The sequence below is a fragment of the Anastrepha obliqua genome, chromosome 4 (assembly GCF_027943255.1).
Source record: "Anastrepha obliqua isolate idAnaObli1 chromosome 4, idAnaObli1_1.0, whole genome shotgun sequence".
Taxonomy (NCBI): domain Eukaryota; kingdom Metazoa; phylum Arthropoda; class Insecta; order Diptera; family Tephritidae; genus Anastrepha; species Anastrepha obliqua.
The window spans coordinates 74,887,003-74,897,309 of NC_072895.1; positions in this window are offsets into that span (position 1 = coordinate 74,887,003).

The following is a 10,307-nucleotide window of genomic DNA, read 5'->3' on the forward strand; positions in this document are numbered from 1 at the left end:
ACCGCGCTGTTAGTTCTGCCTTCTCCAAACTGGATAAAGAGGCAAAGCGAATGAGTCTGGCGGTGAATGAGGACGAAACGAAGTACCTCCTGTCATCAAACAAACAGTCGGCGCACTCGCGTAGCGGCACCCACGTCACTGTTGACAGTTATGATTTCGACGTTGTAAAGGACTTCATATACTTAGGAACCAGCATTAACACCGATAACAATGTCAGTCTTGAAATCCAACGTAGAATCTCTCTTGCCAACAAGTGCTACTTTGGATTAAGTAGGCACATGAGTAGTAAAGGCCTCTCGAGATGAACAAAACTAATACTCCACAAGACTCTCATCATGCCCGTCCTAACATATGGCGCAGAAGCGTGGACGGTGACAACATCCGATGAAGCGACTCTTGGAGTGTTTGAGAGAAAGATTCTGCGTAAGATTTTCGGACCTTTGCACGTTGGCAACGGCGAATATCGCAGGCGATGAAGCGGTGAGCTGTATGAGCTTTACGACGACATAGACATAGCGCAGCGAATAAAGATCCAGCGGCTACTTTGGCTGGGTCATGTCGTCCGAATGGATACAAACGTTCCGGCACTGAAAGTATTCGATGCGGTACTAGCAGGTGGTAGCAGAGGAAGAGGACGGCCACCTCTGCGTTGGAAAGATCAGGTGAAGAAGGACTTGGTTTCACTTGGTGTGTCCAACTGGCGCTGGTTAGCACGAGAAAGAAACGACTGGCACGCTTTGTTAAACTCGGCCAAAATCGCGTAAGCGGTTATAGCGCCATTTAAGAAGAAGAAGAAGTCACGCACCAACACATTCGGCTACGGCGGCCGACCACCCTTAGTAAGATAGTAAAATTCAGTCATTTCTGGAAGTTTTTTATCCGACGATGTGTTTACAACATTGTTGTTATGCAAAATTGAGAGTAGCAGTTTGGAAACTTGCACTGCCACTTTCTACGAAAAAAAGTATGAAATACCTTCCATTCTATATTATATTTCAGACCATTTCAACCATCGAACTCGTCTCGTCAATTATTTCGTTGTCATTTTCCGCTTCTAACCACCGGAAAATGCGAGCTTCTTGTTGCCAAACCAGTAGTTGGTAACGAAGGAACGATGTCACATAAACCGTCGCATGGGCCAATATGACCTTTTTCAGCCCCACGCGACGGACAGCGGGTTAAAAGGGATGTCGGGCGCTCTACAAAAATGCGCCTAGTAAAATTCTATTAAAGAGCATTGGCAATAATATTTCTATCAAAAATCGATTTTTCACTCGTAACAAATATATTCCAATGCGCCCGACTTAATAGCCAAAATTACATATAGTATAAAGTGTTTTTTTTTCTCGGCAGACAATGTGAAACCTCCGTGTGTGTTTCTGCTATCAAACCACTGTACAAAATAAAATAAAACGTGCTGACTATGACTTTGTACAAGTACAGCTCAAACATGTCTATTCAGCGTGTAATTTCAAGACTATATGGATCCGTTCTTATTAAAAAATGTTGTTTCACAATCCCACAAATCTGTTTGCGGCCAGTATACTAAAGAAGTACCCTTCTTACTATGTAGCTTAAAATAGAAATAAAGTCTGTAATTCCGTAGTCTCCCTTATAACTTAAATATAACTAGTCCATATACGGACAACTATTTCATTGTTGTTTTAACATATTTTTTGTATATGAGAGGAGGGAGCTTCTCGACCCTGTACAGTAGGGCGGGTCGATTTAAAAATCGCTCATTGCTCTGTGAAAATCGTATTCTAGGGATCAAAATAAGAAACTTTTCCGATGGAACCAAGCCTCTAAAACGAATTCTGATGTCCCCCCACTTTGGGTCGAACGAAAAATCCCACTTTGACCCATTTAGAGTGCTCCAATCGAGTCCAAATGTATGACCGACCCCCACTAACCTTGGACGGCCGATCCACCCATGCCAGTGGCACACCCCCTGGAACTCCCCTGGGGGGTTCCCCATACAATCATTTCAAAATATCACCATTTTTGGCCTTTACATGAGAAAAGACACTAAAAGTTCGACCCAAATTGGGGGACATCAGAACTCGTTTCAGAGGTATGGTTCCTTCGGCAAAGTTTCTTATTTGGATCCCTAGAATATGATTTTCACAGAGCAATGGGCGATTTTTTTGCCTCCCCACAAATCGACCCGGCCTACTGTACAGGTATTGGCCTCCTGCATTTTTCATCTCCCAATGCAAATAAACCTAGTTGATGTTACTCTTTCGATTCGGAAGTGCAGCTGCACAAATTTCGCAATCATGCCATTTGCCATTTCTGCTGCAATATGGCCATAAAAATCAACACAAAACTTTCGCCGTCTCCCTATCTCCTCTCCAGTTGGTAATGGCGGTTCAGTGAGGCGAGTTTATATTTGCACTAGTGGCTATGTCCAAACAATTTTCTTTATTACTGATGAAATTTATAAATAAATAAACAAAATTCAGCTGTCTTCGCATTTCTGCATTTACTAACTTAGAATTGTAATAAATTGTTATCTGTTGCTGTCATTAATTACAAACTTTCGTAATTGAAATTGGAAATTGTCTTATGCGTGGGAAAATAGAAGATTGAAAACTAACTGGACTGGAACTTACACTGGAAGCAATTCTGTGATGGTGTTTGCTCAACAAAGCGCGGTAGACTTATTTTGATTTCCCTTTTTTATAGAATTTTATCAATTAATAATAATAAGCTAAAGAAAAAACATAGTTGGGATTAACCGATTATTTTACAAGTCACTCTAGTAATTAGTTTTTTACCATAAAAAATTACTTTGAGCGATAATACTCGCTTGAAGTCAAGTCTGAACAGTACGGCGAATGCGACACACCGAGCTCTTAGAGCTTCTGGTGCCTCGATGCTTGGGCCTGATTTAGCCTTCACAGAACACAACACCTGCCCTATTCGCCAATTTGGAATGCACTTGACCAATTGCTTCCTCTGGTTGACACTGAAGGTCCGCTTCTACGAATCCTGGATTTTTTCTACATTTTCGGCCTTGGCTTTTCATAGCGTGTCTCATTTCCGACTTCTATATTACCCGATTAGAATATGTATGTGTAAGCAGAGCTTTGTGTTTACTTTGAGTACTGTATTAGGTATGTTTGCAAATTTTCTTGGTCATTTGCTACCTTTTTTTTACCTTAGTCGTAATAGTACTGAAGGATGTATCACATTTGGTCTCTTCTTGTTCCTGCATTTTTGGAGTGCGGTAATACATAAATTAAACTCAATACTGTCAACTTTTTACTGTGACCCTATACAACCGATTTTCAGATGTGCATCGTGAAATCTGAGATATCTAGCACAAAACGATCACTACATTTTACTGAAGAAATTGCTCGGCGATGAGAGATTTTAACCGATGTTTGATAAATGCAAGCGCCTATTTTAAAATTAAAAGCCTTGGGAAATTATATGAGCTGAAAGGCCTCGCAAATTTCGAGAAACGTCGAAAAAAGGGCACCGTGATAAAAATAAACAATAAAAAGGTAAATGGAATACTATTAGTATTATTATAAAATGGCTATTTGTGCACAGCGACTTAAAAAGATATATTGTGTAGCCGTGTAGCCTACTCAAACAATTTTAGGCTATTAATAAATCCTAAAACTGCTGTAGGCTTAATTTCTACTATGTAGAAGGTTTGGATCTATAACCCCGCTTCCCGCTTCGTGCCACTGCTGAGTATTCGCATAGAACATGTTCTGTTGTTTCTTGTGCCTCTTTACAGAGTCTACAAGAATCATTTTCTACCACACCTTTTTTTCATTTTTTACAATGTCCTTTTAGTATGTCTTTTCTGCTGAGGTTAAGGATTGCATCTAACTTTATACATTCTGGATCTTTTCGATTGCCGCATGCCCGTTTGGGCTATCCAGTACTCGATTAAGCCACGTTGTTCCCGGTCACATACAAAGGCACTTTTGAAGCTGTTGTTTATCCAGCAGAAAGGTTCAGGACCAATGAAGGGAGTGTTTGCACCTTCCGCAATTTCAATTCGTTCCTCTCATATCCCCACATCAGAGTTACAAAGTATCCTGATGCTAGTGTTTCGAGAATTTTAAAATGACCAACCTTGATTGAAATGAGAAGCTATCTAGCGATGCTAGAGCTGATTGACTCTCAGAAAGAAAGTATATATATTATTTGCACCACGCCTGTCTCTACGAAAACATGGCACATAGCTCTAAGGCGTGAACCTTCGCCTGAACCTCCGCCTCTAAGGCGTGAACCTCCGCCTGAAAAATGGAAGTCAATTTTCCCATTGCAATTGCCTTCTTGAAGTGTGGTCCAGCCCCGGTACTGTCGTCTTTCATTTTGGACCCATCAGTACCTGTGCGCCCTGTTTTAAAGATATTTCATTGTTTCTCCACGTGAGCGCTCATTAATGATCACCTTGAAATTTTTGTAGAATTCTAGGTTTCTTTCCATATTGCCACAGACCGTCGGACACCAAAAGCTCAGGATTGAACTCAGAATTCTTACATGCCTTGTAAGATTGCCTTCCTTAAGACAAAATAGATTAGGAAGCGTTAGCACTGCACGAATTGCCAATCGTTTGGCTAAAAGTTGGAGTATAATGAGTCCAGTAATCATTCCTAAAGCCATTGTGGGAGAAGTTCGCACTGCTCCCGTTACGCTCAGACAGGCTATACTGTATACCTTGTTAAGTGTCATCTGAATCTTAATTTGATCTACCTTTGACCGCCACACCAAAGAGGAGTATGTGATCATTGTCACTATGATTGTCTTATAAGGCCATGCCATCATATTTGGCCGCAGACCCCATGTTTCATCGTAAGGGCTTTTGACACGTGTGTATTGCTCTCATAACTTTATTTGTGATGTACGATAAGTCATTTTTCCAGGTCAATGTTTTATCAAGGATTATTCCCAGATATTTCATAGCACAAGATAGAGTTAAGTCAGCGTCCCCTAGCTTAAGGGTCCCTAAACTTAGCTTCCTGCTTTGGGTGAAGGGTACCACACATGTTTTGTTCGTATTTATCGATAGTCCTTTCTCTTGACATCAATCGTGTGCAATGTCGAGAGCTAGTTGCATGCGATCGGCTGTAGTAGAGTCAAACTTGCCTCTAATTATAATAAATAAATAAGCATCCCTTCCTCAATAGCGCTGAAAGAAACATTATCAAAATCTTCGGCATTGTAAACCGATGTACAGAAGGTAATTTCTTTATTGGCCAACACCTTTTCGATTTTAGTCGTAAGGCTATGTCTAGAAATCTCAGTCGACTTGCTTGACTGGTAAGCGTATTGTTCAACATGAATAAAATAAGTTAAGCTTATAGGTTGAAAGGCTTTTGGGGTATGGCCCGCCTTTTTGTGCCTAATTCCAGGCTTATCCTGAAAATGTATGCTAAGATCGGTGCTAATACATCTATGCCATGCTGAAGTCGACACGGTTGTATGTTATTAACACGTGGATACTTAAATGGACTGAAAGTGGATATTACCCATTTAGTTTTGTTCACACCTTTGACGCTGTCCAATGAGGCCCATGGTTCCTGAATGGCCACAAAGTGCAGACACGTTTTCTCCACCATGACACCGAGCTTAATTCAGGCTCCTTCTGCTCGGTGGAGATTTATTTGAAGACAGGGTTTGTATTGTTTTTGGGGTGGAGCCTGGGGCATTATTCCCCAAACGGGCTCTGCTGGACCTAACCACCCTTTTTGGTTAGTAAGCTTCATTTATCGCTGTACCGATAATGTATTCCTATAAAAGATAAATCTACTTGTGCCCATATATTTACATACTTTTTTTATTATATTTTAGGCAACGTCTCCAGTCGGGGCTGGCTCTCTTCTAACAGCGTTCATTTCATTTAATACTCTACAGTACTTTTCTAGGTGCATACGAGTATATTTTGATTTTCATCTGTTCTGCTGCTACTCGTATCCACTTTGCGCTGGGCTTTGTCGGTTACCTTCCATATATTTTTATAGAATATTAACCCTTTGCGCTCGACGACTTTTTCGTTCGGGTGGAGCAGCAACTCGAGACGATTTTGCGCATATATTACGAGTGTCTTATAGGTAGCATGCAATGAATTTATATACAGATTAACATACGAAGACGTTATATGTAAAAACGATATATGGAATAAATATTTTGGCCTTAATCAAGTTGGATATTTACATTTTACCGTAAACTATTCAAGAGAGTTCAAAAATAGAGCTACAGGTGTTTACACAAATACAATAGCAGGAAATTGGACTGCAATATAGAGAGCTATCCCATACAGAAACAGAAAACTAAAACTTATAAAATTATATATTTTTAAATTTATGTTAAAAAAGAATTCTTCAACTGGATTACTAATAGAATTAATAAAGTTTTTAACTTGAATGTTGTTATTTTGTGATTCATATTCAAAATTTTAGTTTTTATTATGAATAAATCTTTTACAAAGCATTTTTAGAAAATAGTGAGTGAAAAACAGTACGAGTATATACAGTATACTTAAACTTCCTATGAAAAGACATAAACAGCTGAGGGATCTATTCATAAACCAATAGTGAGCTTCTATGAACGGTATATAAAGAAATCTAGTCTAAACAAACACTGTCGCCTCTCACTCGCCGTTCGAGTTGCTGCATGAAACATCGTGGCGAGTGAGAGTCGCCACTCGAGCGCAAAGGGTTAACAATATCTTGACGAATTATTCGCCTAGTTCGCGTAACAATAACTAAAATGGTGAAGAACACGTTTTGTGAAGTATATTATGGGGAACAAAATTAGCGAGATTTCAACTAAATACTATTGTTATGTTGAAGAATTTCACATTTTCTCAGTTAGCTTTTGCCGCTAAACTAGCGTTCTTTTTTCTCTCCCAGTTGAACCCTCGATATTTTCTCAGGCATAAGAGCGATAGGTGCCATACCGATGATAATCCTTGCCCTTGTATTCTATAAACTCTCAGTGCATTTTGGCATGGACTGTTCTCAGACTTTTAATGCGTGCAAACCTAAATTTGTTCACACAAAAATAACTGCCTACGTTTAATACATAAAAAAAATTTACTTTATTACAGTTCTATAACTTAAAGTACTCGTATTGAGGTAGCATATGCCAAGCTTGGAAGAAGACAATTTTCTCCGTCTACACCCAAATATTACCTAGTAAACTTTCTATTGTAGGTTGTTGACATGGCACAAGAGAACAATATGACGGAAGCAAATAAACGAACAATGAAATCTATTGAATCATATTTTATTGGTTCAAATGCTCAGTACTTATGAAATGCTCAACAGTTCGCGGAAGAAAATCCCAAAGCAATGAAGTGTGAAATTTGGCGAATTGAGAGTAGATGCAGCATGAAATTTCCCGCATAAATATCATTAAAAAACCAACAAAAAATATAATAACAATAAAACAAGCTTATACATAAATATGTATGCATAAGTATATGGTACATACATACAAGGAAGGAATGTAAAACAAAAAAGGTGTAGTGAAAACTTGGGAACGCAGGCAGAAATCCCTAAACAACCAAATAAATTGTGTTTTCTATTAAAATTGAACATAAAATTGGCAAATATATTGATAAAGTACAGGTAGACACACATCAAACGCAAGCTCACAAACACGAACATACCTACATGTACAAAAATAGATAAAATATAACCATGCGAGAATTTGCAGGCGTTACTGGATTATGTTTGATTGAATAAAACATTTTCCAAGTACTGCTTAGTTAGTCTTTTTTGATGAATTCAAAACAGTGATGGCCATGCTTAATGTTTGGATCTTGGGATGAAAAAGCCGAAGAACTCACGCCAGAGAAAGGCATTTTTCCCCATCAGGTTCTCCTTGTCGCGGGGATGAGACATAGGGGTTAACTCACCACGAACTAAGGGGAAGCTCCATATGGGGATTAGCTAATCATCAATCCGTGGAACGGCGGAATTTGTGGCCATTCAATCACCATGCGGAGATTCCCGTACCAACGTACCCCTGTTATTCCTTACCCCGGCATCCTGTCATGTCCTTTCTTTACTATTACGTTACTTGGCAGTAGGTATAAAATACACTCTCTTCCTTTTTTTTTATTGGTCAAATGTGGAGGATAAACAAAGATTTATCTGCACGAGGTGGCCCATCGTTGAGAAATCTTCCCATCGAGCAATAGGCGGGTTGCGCATCGGATGAATAGGAGGCAAAGAAAAGGTAAATCACGAGACTGCAGTCGGAAATGCCTACATACTCGACTCAATTGGAGGCATATAAACCGTTACCTGAAAAGGAAAAGGCTAAAGGATCTCAAATATCGAATGTCATTCTTCCGTCAACGTCTGGCGCATCATGCGCGAGAGTGGCACCCCAGACAAGGACCGTAGAGATAAATACATCCAAAGGGCAACAAGACTGCCTCGATGGTTGTCTTTGGAAAGGGTGGACGGGCTATCTTTGGACGTTCGACGGCAAAAGCGTGGTGAATGGAATTGTAAAAGTGCTGCTTTTACAGAGAATGGCTTTGGCAATGCTTTTTCCCGAGAATGGCTGGAAAAAGTAACAGCTAAAATTTCAGTCTGCGAAAACAGCAAGTTTATTTTTGTTGAGAGTAGCAAGGGAAGGCTAGTACGAGCGTGTTTCTGTAGTCTAGCTGAACTCCTCACACGCATCCGTGCTCGGAACAAAGATCTTGACACGACTGTTTGTAGAGTATACTGGTGCACTAAGCAGAAATCAGCTACCACTTCGAAAGCAGGTTCCCTCCTAGGGATGGGTATCGACCTTGGGTCACGCACGTATTATCATGCCAAGGTTGATCGAACACATGATGTTAAAAGAGCTGTGCTATAAAGATATTTTTATTGCAAAAATCAAGTTCTGTAATAGTGGGAATAATGTCGAAGCTATTGTAGTTTTGGCCTACCTACTCTACGACTCTTTACAGCCGACCCCTTCGAGGGAGCTAATAAGAGAAGTAGTCCGGTATGCATTATCCAGTAATCTGGGGTAATAGTGGGCTGTGATTCAAACTCCCAGAACATAGTATGGGGAAGCAGCAAATGCAACTCCAGAGGTCTCAAGTTACTGGACTTTATTCTATCGGCTGATTTGGTTATTCAAAACATTGATAACAAGCAAACTTGTGCAACCAAAAGAAGTCAGGAAGTGATTGATTTAACACTTAAGGTTAGTTGGAAATCAAATCAATCAATGACGAGCTTTGGAAGAAGACTCTCTTTCAAACCATCGTCTTGTCGAATTCCCACTTGGAGCTCATACTTTATCAATACATTCTAGTAAGAATCCTGGAAATGTGGACTGGGACAGGTATGGTTAGCTTGTATTGTAACACAGCGGATAGTAAATCTGAAAAAACTTAAATCAATAGATATGATTGAAGAGGAACTGTGCGCACTCAGGCAAAGCAGACAGGGGAAGCAGTCCCTTGATGGAACGCTGAACTCTGGAAGCTTCGTGTACGGTCCAGAAACTGGACCATTGGAATTGAGGAATCATTGAGGATCCGATTTGCATTTGCGGATAGTACTGAGCATTTTGTCTGTGAGTGCTACGGCAAGGCTGCGAATTTCGGTTTCCGATGTCATGAGAACGATTAAAATTCGTTCCCTCAAAATGGAGGATATTTTCAGATTTACCTCAGTTTCTCTATTCTATCCTATCTTTTTCTTTCTGCCACTTCATTCCTTTCCTCCTTGACTATCTACCCTTTCACTTTCCAGAGCTTTAAATATATTGGGCTTTTTAGCCTGAGTGTTTTAGAAGTTACCAAATCTCTCGGTGCTTCTTGGCACGACTTTACAAATTGAAATTAAGGTATTTTCTCCCGGGACTGTCTTCTCTAGACAGTACTACTCCTACTGCACTGTACTATTTCTAGGACCTCGGCAACCCTCTTAAATCTAATTCTGTTGTTTGCTTGTTTGAAATTTGTAGTACACGAATACCCATTGTTATGTGGTTTGCTATCCACAGTTCTTCGCCAGGTTTTAGCAGGGGTACCTGGCCGGCGGGATCCTTGCGGATTCCACCTTAGTGCTTGTTTTGGAATGCAGTTGTTCCCTTTGCGAAGTGTGTGTACTATCCATTGCAATTTCCGCATCTTAATTTTATTGCACATATTTGATTGGCTCGATCTCAAAGCTCTTCGTTTAATGTGCGAGCAGATCGCTATATGTTTGGAATCTGCGCAAACACTTGTTTCCAAAAACTTGGGTCTTATGATCAATAGATTCTGAACATTTCCAGGCTTCCGAACCATAATACAACACTGATTCCAGATTAGAGTT